Source organism: Nomascus leucogenys, chromosome 7b (assembly GCF_006542625.1).
Source record: "Nomascus leucogenys isolate Asia chromosome 7b, Asia_NLE_v1, whole genome shotgun sequence".
Lineage (NCBI taxonomy): Eukaryota > Metazoa > Chordata > Mammalia > Primates > Hylobatidae > Nomascus > Nomascus leucogenys.
In genome coordinates, this window is record NC_044387.1 from 38995918 (window position 1) to 39023893 (window position 27976).

The 27976-nt window shown below is 33.4% G+C and overlaps 1 pseudogene; it reads left to right on the top strand.

Annotated features, from left to right (window-relative positions):
• The first annotated feature begins 6845 nt into the window (after nucleotides 1-6845).
• LOC100606140 lies at nucleotides 6846-9093 on the top strand (annotated as a pseudogene).
• The last annotated feature ends 18883 nt before the right edge of the window (nucleotides 9094-27976 follow it).

Here is a 27976-nt window from a genome sequence, read left to right on the forward strand (position 1 = left end):
ATGAGAGATTCACTTGAGCTTGGGAGGTTGCGGCTGCAGTGAATCATGATTGCATCACTGCATTCCAGCCTGAGTGACAGAGTGAGACCCTGTCTCAAAAAAATCATACATGTATATGTATTTTGTACATATAGAATATAGTATTAATATGTATATTAATATAAAATATGTAAATACATTTTATACATATAGAAACTTTAGACAAATTAAACTTAGCAGAGTTTGAATGAGGAACAATTCATGAATCAAGCAGCACTCAGAACCAGAGCAGTTTGGAGAGAGTCACTCAGTAATATGTGTAGTAAACTTACATCACATGGTTAGCTATAGCTAGATGTTCGTCTGTTTGGGAATAGAGTAATGAGGCATTTGCCTTATTTGGGTATAGTCTGATTACTTGGCTGTGTGTGATTGACTGAAGCCCAGCTATTCGTAATTGGCTAAAACCCAGCTATTTGTAAATAAAATATAGACTCCTAAATTAGGTTTTTGTTTCTTTTTTGCATGCTGTCAGATTGCAGTTTGTTATGCAGGAAATCAAAGTACATAGATAATCTCAGGTTAAGGGTCTCCAGCTTATTTTTTTTAACATTTATAATAGCCAAATAATGAGGAAACAATGCTTATACTTTTTACAATTACTTATACAAGTAATTTTATGTGAAATTACTGAGTCATTTGTTCTTAAAATGTTTATAAATATTTAGATATAATTCTTCATGTGAACAAGTATTATTTTGCATAAATGCTATACATTTAGAGTTAAAAATATTTTATTTATATTTTATGTCCATTAGGATAAATAGAAATATCCATGTAAATTTATAATCTCTTCTTTCTAAAAATTAAGAATTAACTTTTTCAAAATTTAAGGTTGCATGTCTGGAAATATAATACTTGTGCTGTTTTCTGTTATGATATTCAATCAGCAAAACAGTCATTTAAAATATTTTATTCACAGAAAATTTTCTCTGTAACATTTTAATAATTCAAATATTTTTAATAGTTTAGATTTCCCACTTTCTTTGTTAAAAAAAAAAAAAATCCGGACGAGTGCAGCAGCTCACGCCTGTAATCCCAACATTTTGGGAGGCTGAGGCAGGTGGATCACCTGAGGTCAGGAGTTCAAGACCAGCCTGGCCAACATGGGGAAACCCTGTCTCTACTAAAAGTACAAAAATTAGCTGGGCATGGTGGCTGGTTTCTGCAATCCCAGCTACACGGGAGACTAAGGAAAGAGAATCGCTTGACAAACCTGGGAGGAGGAGGTTGCAGTGAGCCACGTCGCTCCACTGCGCTCCAGCCTGGGTGATAGAGCAAGACTGTGTCTAAAATAACAAAAACAAACAAACAAACAAAAACAAAAAAACCTATAGAAAAAGTTTCCGTTTCAGCACTCAAGAATGAACTTGCAGAATTCCAGGATTCTTAGAACATTCATATTTTCATTTTCGACTCTACACATCAACATTATATTAAAGCCTTCTTAATTTTACATTTATTACATTGTTTTCTAAAGAAGTGAATCTCAATTTTGAAATTAAGTTTAAAAATATTATGAAATAAAATAAAGTTTTCATTGGAGAACATGACTACCCCACAAGAGACTATTAGCAATTTCATCCTATGGCTCTACAATAAAACATGCTGTGTAAAAGTGATTGCATTTGAAGTTACTTGTACATTTGAATGCAAACTACCCAATCATGAAAAGTGAGGCTTCCATTTTCTATAAAAATAAATTAGGAGGCAATGCTTTGCTGGCAAAGCCATTTGAGCGCCTCAGTTCATAACTATTTATGGTAACATAAACAGATGTCTTTGCTCACACTGTGAACTGCTTTGCAATATTAATTTAACATTACTGTATATCCTAAAGTGAATGTAGGTGACTTGTTTTAGGATCTAATAAAACCAGCCCTGATGTAGAGATCCTGTGGGAAATTATACAATAACGTTACCTCCATAAATAATTTTCTTCTTGTGAAATGATAATCCCCATTACAATTTTAGAACAGTTATTTAATATCATGATTTCCACATTAATATCTTAGGTACAAATGTAATTTTTAAAATGAAAACATACTTTTCAAGAAGACATTCCTTTGGGAAAATAAGTTTTCACATCTAAATTTAAAGTAGAATAAAATGAATATTGGCTGTGTCACCAATTGCTTATTGACAGTAAAATTACTTTTTAATTAACAGAACAATTTTTCTCTGAGAAAATGTTACGATGCTAGTGCCCAGTAAATTGTAACTAGGAAAGCTGATAATAACTACTCAAGTATGAATAACATAAATGCTGTCTCTGAAAATTATGCATATCTTTAAAATTCCTGAGAAACATTTAAGAATAAAATATTATCCTAAATGCAGTAGTTCTGTCTGCCCAAATGCATTCACCAACACACATATATTAATACATCTATTGGAAGCAGTATTATATAATAGAAAGAGCAAAGATTTGAAGTTTAAAAAAAAACAGTTCTCATCTGAGTTCAAACAGCTGTAAAGCTTTTCATTTGCCCCTCAACACTAATCTCCTCATCTAGAAAACTGGAATTAAAATCGCCACTGTCTACTTTTGTGGTAATGCATTTTTAAAGATTAAATTATATAAAAATTACAAAATGTTTAATTCAACGCTAGACACATAGCATTGTTTCTAATTTGCATATTAAAATGTTTCTTGGTATATGTATTTAATAACATGAGAATAAATCCAGTGTCTTTATATTAGGTCCTAAGAAAAATAATACCTCTAATTAAATAATCCTAAAGACACTTCCAAAAATGCTGACTTAAGAAAATAAAAATTAAAAAATAACCTAACAAACATTCTTTCTTCTTTACATTTGCCTCCATGACATATTAATAGCAGGAGTCAATAATAACTGTTTTATAGTAACTGCTTCTAAGCATTTTCTTCCAGAAGGACACATAATTATAAGAAAAAAGTATTAAATAAATTTTAGACATGGGGAAAAAATACTTTCTTCTTCCCATCATATTGTGCAAGATACTGAAGGACCTTATATGAATTCAGTCTACTTTTATTAAATGATGTTAATAATCTATCACTAGTAGTTTGCCAAATAATCATCTATAGCTTAAACTTTTGTCTCTTTTAGATATGCCATTTAGTGTTGTTGCTCATGTTGATTTTTCTCTGTTGGGGCTCAGAAAGTGATACTCCAAATACTGGGGCTTTGACGTGCTCAGAGGCTTTAGATGCTGTCTCAGAATCAACATCCCTCAAACACTGCCTTATTTCCCTCTCCCACCCAAAGTGCATGGAGAAGTAGCTCTGGAATTTGCTTATTTGACCAAGAAAGCCTCTTTTCAAAAGAAATACAATTGTTTCAAATAACTAGGAAGGATCAACTACCAGAGAAGAGAAAAAGACTAGGAGTTATCCCCAGTCATCGCTCAGATAGACTTTTCGTCTGTTCTTCTGAAGACAGCTCCAAAAGATTACTTGGAGGAATTTATCTTCATAATGCTCCTGTATAGCTATGCCCCTCACATTTCTCTAATGTCTGCCTCCTGTCTCCTTACATCCTTCCCCTATGAAGAAGATTATATAAGCTTCTGTACCCATTGGGCTATTGAGTAATTATTCTTTTGCAATTTCCCTTGTTATGCACATTCAAATATATTGTATGCCTTTTCTCTTATTAATCTGTCTTTTGTCTTTCGATTTTTCAGCCAGGCTTCAGAGGGCAAAAAGGAAATTTTCCCTTGGCCCCTACACTTGGGCCCCTACACTAAAAGAACTAAGGGACTACCTCAATGTATATTTATTTTTTATGTGTTTATCACATTTCTTCCTATGTATGAAACCACCTTTTGCAAAATTGTAACTGAGACGGTGAAAGAGATTTAACCTAACCAACTCCATCTCGCTTCTTATCTCCAAGTTGTCCTTGTTCTTTCCTGGGCATAGCCAAACTAACTTTTGGAGGAACTGATAGTTTATAGTTTACAACAAAGACAATAACAGCTCTTTCTGAAAACAAACCCCCTTCTTGCCCGAGGACTAGACTGCCTTTGTAGGACTAACAAATTAGCCACAATATTAGAAAATATGATTTAGGATTTATTTAGCTGGAGGCTACAAGATTTTGACCTTCCCCAAATTGCTGCTGGGGATAACATTGCTATTATATATACATACTATATATATATATATATATACACACACACACACACACACACACAATACATATACAATATATTATCTATTATATACATATATGTCAGGCCTCTGAGCCCAAGCTAAGCCATCAGATCCCCTGTGACCTGCACGTACACATCCAGATTACCGGTTCCTGCCTTAACTGATGACATTGTCTTGTGAAATTCCTTCTCCAGGTTCATCCTGGCTCAAAAGCTCCCCCACTGAGTACCTTGTGACCCCCACTCCTGCCTACCAGAGAACAACCCCCCTTTTTCCTTTACCTACCCAAAACCTGTAAAACGGCCCCACCCCTATCTCCCTTCACTGACTCTATTTTCGGACTCAGCCTGCCTGCTCCTAGGTGATTAAAAGCTTTATTACTCACACAAAGCCTGTTTGGCGGTCTCTTCACATGGACGTGCATGAAAATATATATATCAGATCAGTGCTTGAGATATTTTGCAGACCCTGCACTTGACAGGATCAGCTGGCCCTACTCAGATCTATAAGCTGGCTCCTCTGGTCTCGTGGCCACCACCCAGGAAGTGAGTCAGCATAAGAAGACAGCTCAAGTTCCTGTGATTTCATCCCTGACCCAACCGATCTGCACTCTTGCCCCACCCACCAAGCTGTCCTTAAAAACTGTGATCCCCAAATGTTTGGGGAGACTAATTTGAGTAATAATAAAACTCTCATCTCTTGCACAGCACACAGCTGTCTCTGTCTTGATAAATTGACTCTATCTAGACAGCAGGCAAGGTGAACCCATTGGGCAGTTACATGTAAAGTCATAGAAAATTGTCAGTATCTTTAAGAATCATATAATCTAGCTATTGATAAGGAATATTCACATAAAGTAATTGCCTAATGATATGAGGATATACTATCTTAGTGATGGAAGCATGAATGGTAATGACATGTACATGCACACTACATTCTGAAGGAATGAAAAAATTATCAGGAAAATAATAATTCTAAATGAAATATCTCTCCTGAAATACTGCAAAAATCTAAGAAAGCAAAGCATAATATGCCATTATAACAATTTTAGGAGGAAGGGGTAAGTTCTCCTTGGCCCTCTGAAGGTTGGCTAAAAAAAAAAAAAAAAAAATCATTGACAAGATGCAGATTAATAGAATAAACAGCATACAAATATATTTATTATGTATACACTGGAAGAAACACAGAGTGATTGCCCACCCCCCAAATGGGATTTCAGAAGCTTATATGCCATTCTGGCAAAATGGTCATGGGAGGTGGGAGATGAGGAATTTTGTTGAGTGTATTATTAAGAGAATCAATGGATCTGGGAACAAATATTAACCTGAATGATCTTGTGAAAAGGTCTGTTTAAGTGTGGTTACATTCTTATTCTTACAGGGAGGAGAGGGAAAAAGCAATTGTTCTCCTTGGTAGGTCTAGATCTTAGACAGATAAGGAAACATCAACTTCTTTGGGAGAGATGGTTGGAGGAGAGTCAGGGAGATCTTGAGGTTTCTTTCATTCAGAAGTGGCACCAAAGAAGCTTTGGCATGGCTAAGTCAAAGCAAAATATTTTAGGGTATTGGTTTCTAGGCCCCAAAACAATTGAAAATACAAGAATGTCTGTGTTGTATCTATTTTTAGGACAACTTTTTCAATTTCTATTTTTTGTATATATCATAATATCATTGAAAAGTGACCCTGTATTATTTATAAATAGGATGTATTTATCTATTAAAAATACTGATTGATATGCTAGCACCCTTTGATTTAGTACACAGATCAAAGCTTATAAATGTCAGAGGTATACAAACAAGAGCGACTCCATATTCAATAAGGGCTGGGTAGAATAAAACTGAGACCTACTGGGCTGCATTCCCAGGAAGTTAAGGCATTCTTAGTTATAGGATGAGATAGGAGGTCAGAACAAGATACAGGTCATAGAGACCTTGCTGATAGAACAGGTTGTGGTAAAGAAGCCAACCATAACCCACCAAAACCAAGATAGTGATGGAAGTGACCTATGGTCTTCCTCACTGCTCCTTTTATGCTAATTATAATGCATTAGCATGCTAAAAGACCCTCCCACCAATGCCAGGACAGTTTACAAATGCCATGGCAACATCAGGAAGTCATACTATCTGGTCTAAAAAGGGGAGGAACCCTTGATGTGGATCTTTCCTTGTTCATTATAGTAATTTGAGAAAAACTGGCTGTCCAATTAACAGCAGTAGTTTCTTTCTTAATGTTTGATGTTTGCCTAATGATATGGCACCAATCATAATTAAGCAAATACATTTTTTAAAATCTAATGAGTTTCTAATAATTCAAGTATCACATACAGATGCTAATTGTTTCATCAGGATAAAAATATATTCACTTTATAAAGTATTTTTTCTGTTTAAAGTAGATGCTGCTGACAATAAAATGAATAATGGTTATATTTAAATGATCATTATTGAATTAACTGTATTTTCCAACGTTATATATTTAAAACATTTAAAAAGGTAAATATAAAATCTAAGTTATTTGAGCCTTATCATAAACAAATGTTATTCTCTTTCAACATATTAAATAGAATATTCCTAATTACTTTATTTAACTAGAAAATATAATGTCTCTCTATGATATATATGTATAAATTTAAGAGAATTAATTATCTCCCTATAAAGCAAAATCTAAATTTTTAATCAAATGCCTAGGACATAACACAAATGGACCAATAAATTAAAGTAATTTTTTTCTTTGAGCTCCTTAGTAAAATTTGTATTTATACTGATCATTCTGTAATTGCATACAAATTCGCATATGCATACACATACATATTTATTGGTTTATCCACACACTCAAATGAAATAGTTTGCCCATTGGTTTCATCTTGAATACATGTAGAAAGCATTACTCAGAACTATGGATGAGGTTACATAAAGCTTATTCAATTCAGATCTTTACTATTTTAAAATGATACCTACCTTTAAATTTATGTTATATGGGTTATATATTATTTATTGACAGACTACTAAAATTTGCTCAACTATGAAAACATCATACTTTCAATAATTAAAATTAGCATAATGATTCAAAAATGAAATTAAGAAAAGAATTTTATTTATAACAGCCTCAAAATGAAATATTTAGAGATAAGTGTAATTGGGTTATTGTGATGTGGTAACTATTTTGTTAAAAAATTTATTATATTTTACATCTTTATTTAAAAAATAGAATTGAACTATTTTTATTTCATAGAGTATTTTTACCAAATTTTGTGCTGTTTAAAGTCTAGTGAGGAGCTCTTACAAAACAAGATTCTGACATAGAATGTGAGCCTCTGAGTTCATATTAACATGAATGCTTTGGGTTTAAATAATTATAAGTGATATTAGTTGACTATTTTATATTTCTTATAAAAATTTAGTAATTTAATATTATTGCTTAGATCAGGAAATAGTAGTTTTTTTATATCTAATGAAACAAAATGCAAGGAAGGGAAAATATTAGATATTTTTCGGCCTTGTTATCTGGTTTAGTCAACTTTTTTGTCAGGGGCTGAACTATTGATCCAGTTCATACTACAAAGAGCCTTCTTTCTGCCTCTTGTGGACATTTTTGTTTGTGCCTGGAGGCCTCAGCTTTTCAACTTTGGAGGCAACAATCCCTTCCTCCCAGGGAACAGCATCTTGATATGGTTAATCTCCAGGTGGTTTTGCTATCTTCTTGGTGGCATTTCAGTCCTTTTCACCATGTCTGGGTAAGTGGATCTCATGTTGGTCCATCATGCATAAGTTCTACTTGACTAACAAGATCTTAAGTGATACAATAATTTCTTAGCTAACAATTAAATTAGTACCTCTTAAATTTTATTAAAAGCAAAATATTGAAACAAAACTGAAATGAAAACAAGAACCTTAATCTCTACATTTTATACACAATTAAAATTAATTCAAAATGGATAATAGAACTAAATGTAAGAGGTAAGTCTATAAAAATTCCAGTAGAAAACAAGAGAAAATCTTCTAGACCTTGAGTCAGGCAATAAGTTCCAATAAAACTACAGAAAAGAACTGTTAAAAATGTTATAAATTAGATGTTTTCAAAGTGAAACTTTTGCATCTGTAAAGAAATAAGGATAGAATTAAAAAACACCAAGGATGAGAAAATAATTGCAAATAATGTATCTGATAATGGGCTGTTATCCAGTATCAGAAGACATTTTGTTTTCAAAAAGGCAAAGGATATGAACCGGTATCTCACCAAAGAAGATGGATGAATGGGAAATAAGCACATTAAGAAAACATTTGGTGAGACTAGTGAATAATACAGTCAGGATGGCTAAAGGTAACCCCAAGAAACCAAAGGGCAAGATATCCGCTTATGCCTTCTTTGTGCAGACGTGCAGAGAAGAACATAAGAAGAAAAACCCAGAGGTCCCTGTCAATTTTGCGGAATTTTCCAAGAAGTGGTCTGAGAGGTGCAAGACGATGTCCGGGAAAGAGAAATCTAAATTTGATGAAATGGCAAAGGCAGATAAAGTGCGCTATGATAGGGAAATGAAGGATTATGGACCAGCTAAGGGAGGCAAGAAGAAGAAGGATCCTAATGCTCCCAAAATGCCACAGTCTGGATTCTTCCTCTTCTGTTCAGAATTCTGCCTCAAGATCAAATCCACAAAGCCCGGCATCTCTCTTGGAGACGTGGCAAAAAAGCTAGGTGAGATGTGGAATAATTTAAATGACAGTGAAAAGCAGCCTTACATCACTAAGGCGGCAAAGCTGAAGTATGAGAAGGATGTTGCTGACTATAAGTCGAAAGGAAAGTTTGATGGTGCAAAGGGTCCTGCTAAAGTTGCCCGGAAAAAGGTGGAAGAGGAAGATGAAGAAGAGGAGGAGGAAGAGGAGGAGGAAGAGGAGGAGGAGGAGGAGGATGAATAAAGAAACTGTTTATCTGTCTCCTTGTGAATACTTAGAGTAGGGGAGCACCGTAATTGACACATCTCTTATTTGAGAAGTGTCCGTTGCCCTCATTAGGTTTAATTACAAAATTTGATCATGATCATATTGTAGTCTCTCAAAGTGCTCTAGAAATTGTCAGTGGTTTACATGAAGTGGCCATGGGTGTCTGGAGCACCCTGAAACTATATCAAAGTTGTACATATTTCCAAACATTTTTAAATGAAAAGGCACTCTTCGTGTTCTCCTCACTCTGCGCACTTTGCTGTTGGTGTGGCAAGGCATTTAAAGACGTTTCTGGCATTTTTTTTTTTTTTTTGTAAGGTGGTGTTAACTATGGTTATTGGCTAGAAATCCTGAGTTTTCAACTGTATATATCTATAGTTTGTAAAAAGAACAAAACAACCCAGACAAACTCCTGATGCTCCTTGCTCGGCGTTGAGGCTGTGGTGAAGATGCCTTTTGGAGAGGCTGTAGCTCAGGGCGTGCACTGTGAGGCTGGACCTGTTGACTCTTCAGGGGGCATCCATTTAGCTTCAGGTTGTCTTGTTTCTGTATATAGTGACATAGCATTCTGCTGCCATCTTAGCTGTGGGCAAAGGGGGGTCAGTTGGCATGAGAATATTTTTTTTTAAGTGCAGCAGTTTTTAAACTGTTTTTAAACAAACTGTAAAACTCTTCATTGTCAGCAAAGAGTCACTGTATCAATGAAAGTTCAAGAACCTCCTGTACTTAAACACGATTTGCAACATTCTGTTATTTTTTTTGTGTGTTTAGAATGCTGAAATGTTTTTGAAGTTAAATAAACAGTATTACGTTTAAAAAAAAGAAAATATTTGGCATTATTAGTAATTAGGAAATTGCAAATTAAGGCCACAACATTAAATCACTACATGTATACTGGAATGACTAACAAAAAAAACTAACAATGCCCAGTGTTGGCAAAGATTTGGAGGAACTAGAACCCTCATACACTGCTGTAAAATAGCACAACCACTTGGGAAAACACTTTAGTGAACTCCTATAAAATTTAAAGTATACTTCTACTCTTAGATATTTACCAAAAGATAAATGAAGCCATTTGTCCATCCAAAACTTGTACACAATTGTTAATATTAGCTTTACTTTTAAAAGCCAAAGCCTGAAATCAATCTGGAGATAAATAATATATAACTTATATTACATATTAAAAATATTTTATATTGTATTATGCATTATATAATTTATGTATTATATTTATTGTATATAATATATATTTGTAAATATTTATATAATAATACACATTTATTATTTAAACATATATTCTGAGTGAAAATATATATATAGTCTGGAAGAAATGAGTACAGACTACATGAATCTATTGTGTAAAATTTGAGCAGATGGAATTAATCTGTCATTAAAAGAAGCAAATAAGTTATTCTCTAGGAATGAAGTTGGAAAAATAAATGGATTACAAAGGGATACAAGAAAACTTTCGGAAGTGATAGAAATTGTTGCCATCTTAGTTGGGGATGATTTCATGGGTATATACATATGTCAGTCTTTTCAAATTACATACTTTAAATGCTAGCATTTGATTGTATAGGATTTTTTTCTCGTTTTTTATCTTTGTTTTGAACAAAATAAACAATGTGGTATGAAATTTATAATGCATGTAAAAATAAAATATAAGGCAGGATTGAAAGGACAGGAGAAGAAAATAAAAGTATATTTTTTCACTAATATAAAGTAGTATATCATTTTAGTGTAAACTTCCCTCTGACCACCCCCTCACCCCATCGCGGCACACTGAGCTGACTATACTGACCAGATCTACCAAATATTTCAAAAATAAATAACACCTATTCCACACTAATTCTTCAAGATAATAAGAGAAATATCACTTGCTGGTTCATTTTATAAGACCATCATTACCCTGATACTAAAACCAGAAAAATCATTATAAGAAAAAGAAATTGCAGATCAGTGTTTCTTCCTTCAAAGCATAGATAAAATTAAACCTCAACAAAATTTTGACAATTGAAATTGGATAATATATAATGAAGATTATAAGCAATGAGATCAAATATGTTTTAACATGAGAATTAAATGTTAATTATTTAAAAATTAATAAAGGTTCCTCACAAAAACCTGTAGCATCAATTCAATACATGCAAAAAAAATTTGGTGAAATTCGAGACAATTTTGATAAAAATTCTCAGCTAACCAGAAATAGAAGAAAACTTGTTGGGCCTGGTAGAGGATGCACATGAAAAATCTAGAAGTTAATGATGAAAGACGGAATATCTTTTCATTAAGTTCAGGCACAAGAAAAGGATGTTTGCTCTCCCAAATTATATTCATTATTTCACTACAGATCTTATCTAGTGCAATAAGACTAGAAAAAAATAATAAAATGGAAAAAAGAAACAGAAACAAATGTAACTGTCTTTACTGGCAAATGATATGATTGTCTATGCAAAAAATATTCTGAAGGAAACAAACTGTTAAGGCACTTTCTAACCCCCAGTATGCAACATTAAATGCAGATGAATCTTTGCTTATTGAGACAACGTCCATAAATTCAGCCTTATTCCACTTCTTGTTTCTTTCACCATTATCCCATACCCTCGGCATCAATTTCTAAAAAATGTTTTCTGATTTCTGCTTGTATAAATTAGAAACTCAAGTCGTTCTTTTGGAGTGTAGTGCACCTCCTCATGGGTTTCACATTGCACTTCCCTTTTAGGTACCTGCATGGCCCTGATTCTAGATATAGATCTAAAAGCAAAGAGAGGTGATGGAGGTGGGTCAAGGCAATCAACATTGTCTTGCATGAACACTGCCTCAGGGGAGACCCTTATAGTTTCTTCAGGCAATGCAGGGTTAATCCCATCAGGTGGAGGTGGACAGGGCAATACTGCAGTGGGAGAAGAGACTTCAACCACTTGGAGGGAGGAGATGCCTCTGCCAGTGCAGGTGGGAAAGCTACTCCTGCAAGGATTAGGAAGCTCGCTTCTGCTGACAGTTTACAGGCCAAGTACACTGAGAGCAGCGTGCCTGCTTCCACTGGGTTTAGAAAACCTCTTCCACTGGCAAAGAAAGCTCACCAGAATTTAGGGGCTCAGTGTCTCCAGTTTCATCAGAGCCTTTCCACACAACTCCATCCCAATTCATAGGATATCTTTGTTTCCTGGTCAATGTCCTCATTTTGACAGTAAACACTGCAAAGCTGGGAGTTCAACTTGCATTGTTATTCAGCATGTTAGAAGATGAGATTTTGATTTACGGCAACTTTAGCTCTATAGCTAAGAGATAAGGATCTACTTTCAGGCCCACATACAAGACCTTAGCTTACTTGTGTGGTATTTGGGGTGGAAATTTGAATCTCTGAGCTCATCCTTTTCTTGAATCACCTTGTCCATCAACCTTAGGAGCAAGCCGTCAAAATCATTATATTAATTAGTTTTTCAAAAATGTTGCAAAGTATTATTTAAAAATGTTACCAGCAAAATATTACTAGCTCCTTGCTTTATAGAAGGGGTTACCTATGACTATGTAACACAGATATTTTGTGTATCTCTATAACCAGACCAAGCCATTGACTATCAGTGCTCTCTTTACTACTGAAAATTTAATTATTAGCATCTTTAAATTTAATCAGATTATAGACCCAATACCAAAAACTCCGAAACCAAAGAAAAGTCATTGTTAACATTCACCTTCTTTATAATCACCCCCAGTACCAAAATCTGTTTTAGTTAGCATTCAGCATTCTCCAGACACACACAGACACACACACACACACACACAAAATACATATAAAATTATAAAATTTATTATGAAGAATTGACTCCTGATTATGTCTGCGAAGTTCCACAGTATGTATGCCCTTTGCAAACTGGAAACTCAGGAAAGCCAATAGTACAATTCAGTTGATTCCAAAGGCCTGAGATCCAGAGGAACTGATGATGTGAATCTCAGTCCAAAGGCAAAAAAAAAAGATGAGATTAGATGTCTAGCTCAATTTATGCAATATGGGCAAAACCAAACAAACAAAAAGGCAAATTACTCCTTTCTCTGCGTTGTGTTCTATTCAGGCCCTAAAAAGATTGACTGATGTTAAAGCACTTTAGTGAGAGCAATTTAAGTTACTGAGTACAATGATTCAAATGCTAATCTCATCTGGAAACACCTCACGGACTCACAGAAAACAGTGTTTAATCTGGACACCTCTAGTCCACTTAAATTGACACATACAATTAATAAGCACAGAAAGATATAGAATATATCAATAATAATCATGGTGATATCCCTAAACCTATCCCCTTTTCAAAATAACGGTAGAACAGATATTGTTGGTGCCCAGCCTTCTTTCTTCTCTGTCTTGTTAGTTTCTGACCACCATCATTGACACCTGTTTATCTGAGGACATTTAACAAAGCTTTGAAAAAACATTTTGTCAAGCCAGAACAACAGATCTGAAATATCAAGATACCAACCACTTCACATCCCAGCAGCCCTAAACATCCCTGAAAAGAAGTTTTGTATACACTCTATGCTCCCTCACTCTACCATTCAGTGGTATAAGTGGGCCACGTATTTTACATCATTTCCTAAAATTTCCCCATGGACTTAGCACCCCATAAATAGAATTGAAGATGAAATTTAAGATGCACTATTTTTAATAGGGCTGTTATACATTTGTAAACTGTCAACTGTTAGCATTAATAAAATTGATATTGTTCTATTATCAGGAGACATAAAAGTGCTCAAAGACTCTGTAATGTAACATCTAACTGGTTTAGTTTAAAAATCATTTATTCTATAATTTGGGCCTCAGGAACTATTACCTTCAAATATGACACTTTGACATGCTGAACTGAAAAAAAAGCTTCAAAATCACTCTGACCTTCTCCCTGCACCCACCCCTTCCCTTCCCCACCCAGTCTCTCAGTCTTTCTCAGTCAAAGCACAGGATGATGAAGTTTTTCTCTAAAGTTCTCTTATCTGCTTAAAATCTGGATCATCCAAAGAAGAAAACCAGTATCTCTGTTCCCTATCTTGAGTTTCCATTAACTGAACCCTTATCACACGAAGAAAGACAGAAGTTTGTCAACACACCTGGATAGATTTCTGTCTCACATCATTGTCTGCTCTGCTGGTCCAATAGACTTTGTCCCAGGCCAGTGTATGTTCTTCAAGTCCATTGAATTCCTCTAAAAATCATGTACTGTCCTCCTAAAATTATTCACACTTCCCCATCTCTCTTTCCATGAATAAGAAGGGTATATAAGCATCTGCACCTCACTGGGTGGTAGGGTAATCACTCCCTGATTCTCACCCACTCACATACGTGAATACATTTATCTGCTTTTTGTCCTATTAATCTGCCATTTGTCAGTTGATTTTTAATGAACCTTCAGAGGGTGGAAGTGTAGGAGTTAAAAAAAGAAGAAAGAAACACAAAAAGGGGCTGAACAGTCAAAGACAGGTTTATTTCGGAGAATAAACATGAAAGGGGCTTCTGGCCGATTTCGGTCAAAAGCCTTCTCTCTTACAGACTAAGGGTATTGAAGGGTTTAGGGAGGGAGAGCTTATCTCAGGCTCGGAATGTTTCTGTGTGGAGGAGAGTTTTATTGTGGGGTTGAAATGTCTCTGGTTGGAGGAGAGGTTATCTCAGGGTTGGCATATTTCTGGTTGGAGGTGGGTTTATCTCAGGGTTGGAATGTTTCTGGTCAGAGATGTCACTTGTGATTCATGGGCATGTTGACATTAGCCATTAGGCTGATGTTTTGGGGCTGGATTTAGGGTCCCTAAATTGGTGGTATTTGTCCAAGATGGTGATGCTCCTGCTCTTTTGGCAAGGAGAAGTTTTCCCTTGGTCCCTACACATTGAAGACCCAAATCCTGCTTGTTTTTGGAAGACTTGATAAAGTTGTATTTAATGTGACTAGGGAACATTAATCAGATGCAAATTTTTTGACATTCATTTCAGTATTTAAAGAGGCTATAGAGTTGGAAGAAGCCAAGAAACATGAAGTTTTAGTTGAAAAAACTATTAACCTTAATGTAGATTTTAGAGTTTTGCCTGTGATGATTTTCCCCAACTGACAATCTATTTATTCCTAGGAGGCTTGATTAGATCTTTAATTAACTCAATCTGGAAATGCAGTGACCTCTAATTAAATTAAATTTTGTTTCTCCCAGCAGGAAAATAATGAACCTATTTAAATAAGTTTCACAGCTATGCAAAATCAAAACCAATTAGAAGCTAATAATGAAGTATGTCAATAGGTGTACAAACTAGAAAAAAGGAAAGCTCTTGTCTATCTATCAAAATTATGAGGTTTAAAAACTTGATTACTATAAATGAAGCAATCTGTAAACATACATATGTACTGAATGTTAATAAATGAAATTTATCCTTTAGAAAAATACATCAGAAAATAATAAAAGTCCTAATTATTTTTCTGAGTGATTTCCTTCAAAATCAATTTAGTTTGCTTTTGCTTGAAACACTTTTAAAAGTTTTGTTTTTGAATATCTTGCAAAATTAGTATAAATCACATTGCAAACTCAACCATAAATAGTCATGCTGACTATGTATTCCCTTTCTGCTATATGATTTAAAAATGTATGTTTAAAATATGAATAAAATTCTATGTTCCATGATTAATATGTTATTCAAATATGTTAAATAATACGAAGACCTCCAATAAACAACTGTTAAAATAATATCAAAGGGATATATGAAACTTGGCCAGAAACTATATGTTAAATGAAATGCTTCATTTTAATTCTTATGAACTTGAAAACATTAATGTCTTAATCTATTTTCTGCTGCTGTAACAGAGTACCACAGATTGAGTCATTTATAAAGAAAAGAGATTTATTTGGATCCGTGGTTCTGAAGGTTGGACAGTCCAAGATTGAGGGGATACATCTGGTTGTGAGAGCCTTCTTGCTACATCATTACATGGTGGAAACTATCACATGGTGAGAAAGCATGAGCGAGAAAGAGAGAAAGACAAAGAGAGAACAAATTGGGTCAAATTTATCCTTTTTAATCAGGAGCCCACTTCCATAAAAAGTCACACCCAGATGATAGCATTAATACATTCATGAAGAGAGAGTCTTCATGACCTATTCACCTTTTAAAGGCCCTTCTGACACTCTTACATTGACAGTTAAGTTTCAAAATGAGTTTTGGAGGGGACAACTGAACGATAGCAATTAATGAATATTTCATTATAAATAGTTTTTATAAATACTCATTATAAAATTAAAACTTTCTCCAGGTGGTGCATATTGTTTGACTATTTTGATCAGGTTTATTTTATTCTTTGATTGTAAAAACCACATGTAATCATTTAAATAAAATATAAAACAAATATACTAAAACATTAATTTCTTAAGTTTACACCCCAGATATATTTCCCCTATTTAGTTAATATTTTTACATATTTAGTTTTTGTTTACAGAACTTTTTCTTTTGGTAAAATTCATACAAATATAATTCAAATATTTTACATTTAAATTTTGTGAGTTTTGACAGATGCATATACTCACAGCTCCATTAAGTTGTAGAATATTTTCATCGTCCTAGATTTTTTTATCCTCCTTCCCAGCCAACTCCATTCCCATTCAGAGACAGACCTTCTTTAAACAATTCTGCCTGGGCAATTTGTCCATACTTGGAATATTTTTTTTACTTGTTTTTAAAAATATTTCTGAGCCATGTCTATACATCCATAAATTTCAAGTCAACCTATATATCATATGCACATACAATTAGTTTATACACATTCAAGTTTAGGTTATTTTCTGTCTTTAGTTATTATAAAAACTATAATTAACTTTATTTTTATTTTATTCTATAAATTTTTTAAAGAGACACAGAGCCTCACTATGTTGGCCATGCTAGTCTCAAACTCCTGGCCTCAAGCAATTCTCCTGATTTGGCCTTCCAAAGTGCTGGGATTACAGATGTGAGCCACCATGCCCAGCGTAAATAAATGTATTTTTATAATAACTAAAAACAAAAAGCAATTCAAACTTGAAAACATACTATATAATTTGCAGATACCATGATGAAATCACTTTACCCAGACCCAGACAAAACAGGACCAGGAAGGTGCAAAAGCCTGAGATAAGAATGCATACATGTCTGGGATAGGAACGATTTCCAAAAACTTCCTCAGAAAAGCCCAATAAACCCTTTCACATCCTGCATACATCTCCCACGTTGGACAGGTGTATCACCGCACATTCTTAAGGCTGCAGTAATTCAGATGAGACGCCCTCAGAAGAACACTTGCCCAGGAATGGCATCTCTACTAACAAACTGATTACAACTCTGGCTTTGAGCCTCTGGAACCAATGAACTCTGCTTCTAAACAGATTTTTTAAGCCTCCCCCTTTTTGCTAATCTTCTCTTTACCCTTCTCTCACCCAGTGCACTAGTGGGTTGCCATTCTGTGCATTCTGGATTATAATCCTTATTTCTCATTCCTGAGTACACTCAACATATTTGAAGACAGTTTTCTCTGATGTATTTTTTAAAGTTGGCAATACATGTCATACAGAAAGTTTTCCTTTATGAGATAATATTGAGTTTCTACTTCCCGTAACACAATATTAAGTGTAGTTTATAGTGATATACCTTTACTCTGTGTTTTACATATTTATTGATAGGGCATGTGGTATATTAAATAAAAAACTATTTAAGAAGTATATATTGGGTAGATGTTTGGCATATTAATAAATGTATTACTTGTCCTTCAGATTAAATTAACAAAGTCAAATTATAGTAGATAACTTTCTATGTAAGAAAACATGCTGCATTAATAATTAATTATCAGATTTATTTAAAGACAGAAAATAAACATTATGATGCATCTTCATAATAATTTGCCATATATATATAGTTATGCTAAGGGGACCAAGAAGTTTTAGTTTCCTCTTAGCCATATTTATATAAGTCAAATGTGTTTCTAAAATAAATTTATTTGAATAGTAACTATTAGTCATGCCAATACAAAGTGAACAACAATCTTACAGTTATGTGAAATAAAAATGTCCTCAGTAGAAATTAACTCAATAAACACATTCTACCTTTGACTTCAATTCCAAAACAAAATATATGTGTGTAGTTTGGGAGTCATCTGATGCAACAGTTAAGATCATGGGCTCTGGAGTGAGATGCATTGAGATACTAATTCTAGGTCAGCTAATTAATAGTCTTGTAAATTTGAGCAAGTAACTTAATATTTAAAACTTTAGCCATGTCATTTATAATACAGAGACAACAATAATACTTATACTATTGAATTTTGAAGTACTTTATGAAACATGCAAAAATACACATGCAAAATACTTTATTAGACCTGGTATATTGTAGAGGCTTAATATTGTAATTAGCTATTATTGTTCATTATAATTATCATCATAATTGTTATTATCATCAAGATCATGTTAATATCAGAAGTATCACTAATTTTACTGCTAATAATGGAAATAAATGCAGTTATTGTCTGCATTTTCAGTAATGCATTGTTATATCTAAATATATATCTTCATGATGGAAATAAATTTGCTATTCTTATCATTATTATTTTACCAAAAACTACAATTTTATCATACTCAAGAACTAGAGTGTAGCTTCTCAAGTAACCATCAGGTTGATATTCATAATTACCAATTTCTTGCTTTTTAAGTAGTTTTTATATTAATTATTAGTTTATAATGAAAGCTGTATTCTGTAGCATTTTTAGTTATGATTCCAAGTTTTATCCTTGTGTTTCAGTGTAGCCGTAGTTTATTTATTTCCACCCCTTTATAATATCCTATTCTAAGGATATAGCAATTTAATCATTAATTCCTATTTGATTAACAATTTCATCTTCATGTCATTTCTCTCTTCTCCCATTTTACTCTGTGTAAGTCAGGAGAAGCCAGGCCACTCCTACAATTCTCTGCTTAGAGTTTGCTTCAGCTGAATATCCAATTTCATAGCTCACACAATTTACTTTATGCCAAGTCCTTTGACACTTTATAACAGGGATACCCTTTCATCCAGTTTTCAATAACATGTTCCTCATTTATGTTTGGGACCTCTTCAGGTGACCTTTGCCATCCATATTTTTATCAACAATTTGTTCAGAATTACTTAGGTATTCTTTAAGAAGGCTGACACTTTCTCTACAGTATTCTTCTTTTCTCTCTGAGCCCTCACCAGAATCACCTTTAAATGTTTGCTCATAGCAATGCAGGCCTTTTGCAGCAAGCATTTTAAACCTCTTCCATCCTCTGCTCATCACGCAGTTCCAAAGCATTTCCACATTTTTAGGTATTTTTTTTAACCTCAGCACCCTCACCTCTTATTATCAATTTATGTCTTACTCCGTTTAGACTGTTATAACAGAATACCATAAACTAGGTGACTTATAAACAATAGAAATGCATTTCTCACCTTTCTAGAGTATGAGAAGTCCAAAATGAAAGCTCTGGCAGATCTGGTGACTGGTGAAGGCCCACTTCCTCGTTCACATATGGCTGTCTTTTCACTGAGTCTCCACAGTACAAAAAGAATGAAAGAATATATATATATATGCAGTTATGCCTCCTGGCAAGCTCACCATAAATTGAAGATATTTTAAATAGGAAATACATGTAATACACCTGAGCTACAGAACATCATAGCTTAGCTTAGCCTATCTTAAAAGTGCTCAGAACACTTACATTAGCTCACATTTGAGCAAAGTAATCTAACATCAAGCCATTTTATTATAAAGTTGAATACCTCTTGTAATTTATTGACTACTGTACTGAAAATGAAAAACGGAATTGTTGCATTGGTACTCAAAAAGTAGTTTCAACTGAATATGCACCACTTCAGCACCCTTGTAAACTCAAGAAAGTCAAGGGGAACAATAGTACACTGGAGACCATCTATACAATTAGAAGTCAGTGAATTTTGGCCTGGCACAGTGGCTCACACCTGTAATCCCAGCATTTAGGAAGGCCAAGGCAGGTGGATCACTTGAGGCCAGGAGTTCAAGACCAGCCTGGCCAACATAGCAAAACCCTGTCTCTACTAAAAATAAAAAAAATTAGTGGGCATTGTGGTGCACACCTATAATTTCAGCTACTTAGGAGGCTGAGGCACACATGAGAGTGGCTTGAACCCGGGAGGGGGAGTTTGCAGTGAGCCAAGATTTAGATCACATCACTGCACTCCAGCCTGGGTGACAGAGATTCTGTCCCCTCCCCCCCAAAAAAAAAGTCAGTGAATTTTGTCATTGTATGATTCAGACGGATTCAGAAAGAGGCCTAATGATAGGCCTAATGTTTCATAAATATACATTTACAATTTTAAAAATCGTGGCAAAACAGTATTTTTATTTGAAAAACATATCATGAATCAAAATGATAAGAAGGATTTAAAAACGTGAGGGTCATGCCTAGCTCTCATAATTACTTGTGATATTTAAAACAGCAAACTTTTTGCCTTTCTATATTTCTAAAATATAATTGTTCTAATTTAGTAATTTTAAGGAATTACTGATATAATTGTTTCTCATTATCCATGGATTCCACATCCATAGATTCAATTAACCATGAATAAAAAGTATTCAAAGAAAAATTGAATCTGTACTAAACATGTAAAGGCTTTTTTTTTTTTGGTCATTATTCCTTAAACAGTATAGCATAACAACAATTTATATTGCATTTACATTGTGTTAGGTATTATATGTAATCTAGAGATGATATAAGTATATGAGAGGATGTGCACAAGTTATATGCAAATATTACACAATTTATATAAAGGGGCTTGAACATCTGTGGATTTTGGTATCCACGGAAAATCCTTGAACTGATCAATCCCCCATGGATCCCAAGGGATTACTGTTCTTAATAAGTTATATGTTAATTAAAACTTTGTAGTAACAGTTATAAAATATTATTTCTCCAATAGTAAAATATTAGCATATTAAAAATAACACTACAATGACATCCAGCTACTGTATTCAATATATGCTTTGAGGGCATGGAAACTAATTCATTATAAGCATGGAAAGGGAATTTCAATATCTTACCCATTTGTTTTTCTTCTTTGTATTGATTATAAATAAGGTTGATGTATTGCTTGCAGCTACTATTAATATTAAATATTTGATGGATTACATTAAGCTAACCCTCTCTGAATTCAATCATTCTTCTTCTGAGCAGTGTAGAAATGACTTACAGTTTATTAGAGACAAAACAAAACACAGGATGTAATTTGAGTACAATTTTAAGGAAAAAAATTCTACTTGTGGATCAAAATGTATACCTTTATTTTTCTTTTAAAGATTTTATTGGCTATTTATTGCTATGCTTGAACTTGATATTTTATGTTAATGGATACAGATGTTGAGGGGGCATACATTTAATGGGTATGTCTGTGAGAAGCAGTGGTTAATTATCTAGTTGAAGGTGTATATATTTATACATGTTTTATCAAAATGTTTTATGTTCTATGAAATTTTTTTCTGATTTCTGAAGAACTATACTCTGAACTTCATTTTTAAATGAAGCAAATTTAGAAGAGACTCAAAATAGAAGAAAATGGAACTGGCTATATTATTATCAGACAAAAACGGAAGAATAAATATTTAATAGTGTTTTCAAAACCACTTTCTTGAGGTATGATTGGCATACAAAAGGCTGTGCATACTTAATAAGTATAACTTTATGAGTTTGGAGTTAATTATACAACCATAAGCCTACAATCTATTGGAATAAAGCCAGTGATGATAAGAAATCACATCTCTTTTATTAAATCATATGTTAAGAACTTAAAAGTGAATAACAGGGTTTTCAGTTCTGAGCAAAAATTGATGTAAATATACTTTAGCTGTCCCATTCAATGAATAAAACCATACAAAATTATTCAAAAGAAATATAGCAGCTATTTGAGAACTTTGAAAGTAGATAGCAGCTAGTAAATAACTAAAGAACACCATGACTTAAAGCACCATTGAACGTGTAGTGATTTACCATTATTTTCCTGTCTGTATCCCTCAGCCTCAATCTAATGCAGTCAGAAATTTGGAAGTGAAAGCAGTGACACAAATAGACACCATAAAATCTCCTTAAGTTTTTCTTCTCTTTTCTCCCTTCTTTGAAAAAATAAGAAACTCTATATACAATTTAAAAATAAACGAATAAATGAATGAGTGAATGAATGAATGAATAAATAAATTTTTAGAAGGTGACCTAAAACATTAGATAGATACATAGATAAATATCTCAAAATGAATTGCTTACTTATACCTAAGCAATAGGTAGTTAGCAATAGGAATGGGGGAATAATGCATTTAAAATAGTGTAAAAGTGTATAATAAGGACATAAAGATATTTGATAAGAATGGAATGAGATATATAAGAAAAACACAAAATGACATGAAATTTATAAAATATTTTATGAAAATGTAGAAAGTATGCCATGCTATTAAGTGGAAAATTTAGTATCATCAGAATAAAAATTATTCAAAAATTATCTCTACAGATACTTTTATTTCAATATAATACTTTACAAATTTTTTCAGCTCAATTAGCTAAAAAATAAACATAAAAATGTATCACAGAAAAGGAAAATTTGCTCAGAAAATATAAGTCACAGATATCAATTTAACATCATTTTGATGTGAAAACATGAATTCAACAGATACAACAAAGTTAAGAATCCAGAAATAAATACTACAGTAGATTACTCTAAATCGCACGTTTTTCCATTAACATTACATCATGGGATTTACTTCAGGTTTGTATCTACAGACCACTTTATAATTACATCATAATATGCCACACTATGGGTATGTATTTTCATGGTTATAAATATTTCCAGAACACACACCTTGAAGAACTTTGCAGCAATTACGTTTCTACCAAAAGTGCTTTGTTTGAAGAAGCTGGAATCTAGAGCCAGAACTTCTAAATTCAAATCACAGCTCTCCCATATACTTGCTATGCAAACTGGAACAAATTATTTTATCTATTTGTGCCCCAGTTTTATCATCTATAAATAGTAATGCCTAACTTTTGTTGGGATGCTTTAAGGACTAAATGACTTAATATTTATCAAGCATTTAAGGAAGTGTCTGATACATAAAAGCACTGTGTAAAGGAAAACTACGTTAAGAAATGATGACACGACAAGGATGAAACAACTTATGAGAAAAATCAAAATCAAAATAATGTGCATATTAAAATTACAGGTTTGAGAATATAACACAAACCCCAACAATAACTACATAATTTGTGTACTTTACAAAAATAGTAGGAGGATGTCCCTTAAATTGACAACTATGCAAGTGTTTTTTTCTGTTTTATTTATTTATTTGTTTTAGTGGGAAGAATGAGATTTTTAATCTGTGGGCATCACATTACCTGATTTCCAACTATATCATAAGGCCATAGTCACCAAAACAGCATGGTACTGGTATAAAAATAGGCACATAGACCAATGGAACAGAATAGAAAACCCAGAAACAAACCCAAATACTTACAGCCAACTATCTTTAACAAAGCAAACAAAAAGATAAAGTGGAGATAGGACACCTTATTAAACAAATGGTGCTGAGATAATTGGCAATTCATATGTTAGAAAATGCAACTGGATCCTTATCTCTCACTTTATACAAAAATCAACTCAAGATGGATCAAGGACTTAAATCTAAGGCCGGACCCTATAAAAATTCTAAAAGATAACATTGGAAAAACCCTTCTAGACATTGGTTTAGACAAGGAATGCATGACAAAGAACCCAAAAACAAATGTAATAAAAACAAAAATAAATACAATGGGACTTAATTAAACTAAAGAGGTTTCTCATGGCAAAAGGAACAGTCAGCTGAGTAAACAGACAACCCAGAGAGTGGGAGAAAATCTCCATAATCTATATATCTGACAAAGGACTAATATCCAGAATCTACAACAAACTCAAACAAATTAGCAAGAAAAAAACAAACAATCCCATAAAAAAGTGGACTAAAGACATGAATAGACAATTCTCAAAAGAAGATATACAAATGCCCACCAAACATAGGAAAACATGCTCAATATCACTAATGATCAGGGAAATGCAAATCAAAACCACAGTGTGATATCATCTTACTCCTGCAAGAATGGCCATAATCAAAAAATTATAAAATAATAGATGTTGGTATGGATGTGGTCAACAAGAAACACTTCTACAATGCTGGTGGGAATGTAAACTAGTACAACCACTATGGAAAGCACTGTGGAGATTCCTTAAAGAACTGAAAGTAGAACTACCATTTGATCTAACAATCCCACTACTGCTAATGCCTATCTACCCAGAGGGAAAGAAGTTACTATACACTTGCATACTCATTTTTTTGTGTGTATACACACACACACACACACACACACACACACACACACACAATGGAATACTACACAGCCATAAAAAGGAATGAACTAATGGCGTTTGCAGCAACCTGGATGAGATTGGAGACTATTATTCTAAGTGAAGTGACTCAGGAATGGAAAACCAAACATCATATGTTCTCACTCATAAGTGGAAGCTAAGCTATGAGGACCATAAGAATGACACAGAGGACTCTGGAGACTCAGAGGGAAAGAGTGTGAAGGGGGTGAGGGATAAAATAATACAAATTGGATGCAGTGTATCCTGCTAGGTGATGGGTGCACCAGAATCTCACAAATCACCGCTAAAGAACTTACTCATGTAACCAAACACTGCCTGCTCCCCCATAACCTATAGAAATATTTTTTTAAGTATGAAGGGTAAGTATTAAAATTTGTCTTTATTGATCATTGGCATATGTTTTTGTTTTAGGTAAGCAATATGTTTTACAGTATTTGAAGTGTTTTATGCTAGAATTTGAGATTATTTGTATTGCCATTTTGTGTTGTTTACATTAATGGGTATTAATTGTTTATATATGAAAATGAGACAATATTTTAAATTTACCCACACTAAACATATAATTTTGGACATATTCTAGTTTATTCCCTTGCTTTTCTTAAAGCATTGCTTTGAAAACATTTATCTTTACTACTCGAAGTTTGTTAATTATTCAACTCAAAAATTTATTTTGCATGTTAAAAATATGTTCAGGTAATTTAGCAGTATATCTTGGTTGATGATGCTTCTAATGTTTTGTATTTAATTTCACCAGTGCATGAGATATAAAGCCTTATTCCTAAATTGGGTATGAGAGGGCCAATTGTTTTTTTAAAAATTTGCAATGTAATTTTATTTACTTGATAGCAATTATTTAAAAATTTCTGACAGGGTATTTATTGTTGCTCTTTAACTTCCTGTGTAATATACAAATAAAATCTTACACTGAAGCAATACTAATTTATTTACAGAAAAATAGATTGGAAAACAATCTTCAGGCTAGTTTAAATTAGCTTATGTATTTTCAAGAAATAGTTTTCTTGTCTTTCAAGTTATGCTACAGTTTGGTAATTTATCCATTTAACAAATTTATCAAAGCAAATAGAGGACTAAGCCTTTTTTTAAGAATCTAGAACATGGGCTATCTTAATAGATTTTTTTTTATATTGTATTATACTCCAGTATTTTCCCTTAATACTGCTATGGAGAATATACTGCTATGGAAACTGTTCTTAGCATTTCCTCATCACATTGATTTATTTGCTTTATACTTATATTTTCTTGTCATTATTTCTCTTAAGTTAGCTCACAGTTTTTAGTCATTGAAAATGGGAGTAAATGTTTGAAAATCTTCATATTTTTATATATTCGTATTAAGTACATACTGACAAATTAGACATTTCCAAATACAGACTACTTCCAGTACTAGTATTAGAAGCTTAATCAATGAACATGCTGGGAAATTAAATGTTACAGTTTGAGAGTCAGTGACAAATGGCTTCCTAATTCGGTCCTTACGTAATTGTCTTTATTGTTACTTTGTTAATATACTGTGGCAGAATTTAGTTATCTTGTTTTCTTTTTTTTAAGACAGTATCTCACTCTATTGCCCAGGCTGGAGCGCAGAGGTGTGATCATAGCTCACTGTAGCCTGTAACTCCTGAGCTCAAGCAGTCTTGCCGCCTCAGCCTCCAGGCACTGTCATCACTCCCAGCTCTTATTTTTTTTTTTTTAATTTTTAGTACAGACAAGGTCTTGCTATGGTTCCCAGGCTGGTCTCAAACTCCTGAGCTCAAACGATCTTTCTGTCTCAGCCTCTGAAAGTCTTAGGATCACAAGCATGAGCCACTATGCCAGGTCAATTTATCTTTCTTACGAGTAAAAAGTAAAATCATTTAGTAATGAAAACAGGCTTGCTTTTCATTACTTGAACCATTTACAAGTAATGATGTCTTAAAAATTATATATCTTATTCTCAATCATAAAATTATGCTATTTTGTCATAAAAGTGATACATTTCCTTAAAGAAGTATCCAAATCATGACTATATTCCAATATGTATCCCTTGAACAAACAAGTGAAAAGATCTATCTATGTACCTGGCATAAATACTTACACTTTATTAAATGAGGTTATTTTCTGCTACTTAGTCACCGTGAATAAAGTTCTCAACATACAATTCATGCATTCAGGATCCAAATGAATCTTTTTAAAGTGATATCATTACAAATCAAATAATTAGCAAAATGAAATAAATGTATGTAACACACTATTTCAAGTCTTATCAGAAATCTCTGGCATTTTTTTACTTATGTACTACGCATATGCCAAAAATCTGTTTCTTACAATGCAGGTCACCAGTTTAATTCTTTGTAAAGCTTTTTCTGTTCGACTGTCCATGTGATGCTTACCCACAGTGTATAACTTTGATAATATGTTATATCCAAAAATATCAGTAATTTAAAAAAGTGTTGCTAGCTGGGCACAGTGGCTCACATCTGTAATCCCAGCACTTTGGGAGGCCGAGGTGGGTGGATCACGAGGTAAGGAGTTCAAGACCACCCTGGCCAGCATGGTGAAACCCTGTCTCTACTAAGAATACAAAAAATTAACCAGGCATGGTGGTGTGCACCTGTAATCCCAGCTACTCAGGAGGCTGAGGCAGGAGAATTGTTTGAACCTAGGAGGTGGAAGTTGCAGTGAGCTGAGATCGTGGTACTGCACTCCGGCCTGGAGGACAGACAAGAGTGAGACTCTGTCTCAAATAAAATAGAAAAAGAAAAAAAAAAAGTGTTGCTAGTAACTCAATCTGTTTGCCAAACTCTCATATTTATAATTAATTTTATAGCTAAATTTATATGTCAAATAACAGAGCTCCACAATATATATAGTAAAAACTTCTATTAATCACACAAGAAAGACTTGAAAGAAACAATCCTAATAAGAAACTTTACATATCGCTATCATTTTAAGAAAGGTTACTTATAACTAAGATTGTTTTCTTTTATACTTACACATATAGCTCACCCGTAACTGACTTTACATTTCACTAAGACAATTTTATACAATTGAAGGAATCTAATTTCCTTATGCTTAAGATTTCATAACTGGAAAAAAGGTTAAATGTCATTTTAATTTACATAGGATCATTGTATTCCTATTTTCTAGTGGCCAGCTATGAGGGCATTGAAGCCATCCCCTACTCCTGCCTGATTCTGCTGTGTTGTATCTTTATTTTACTGCTGTGTTGTATCTTTCCTACTTAAAGAAAATCTTTTTAATTTCAGCTTTAAGCTACACAGACTACACTGCATTATTTGTAATACATTTCTACTGTCACTCAGAAAGACTATTGAGATATTCAGTAAAATAGAGTTTCTTTTAAAGTCAGATTTGCAGTAATATAAATACAAATTACTAAGTTCATTAAAAGTAATCACTGGTATA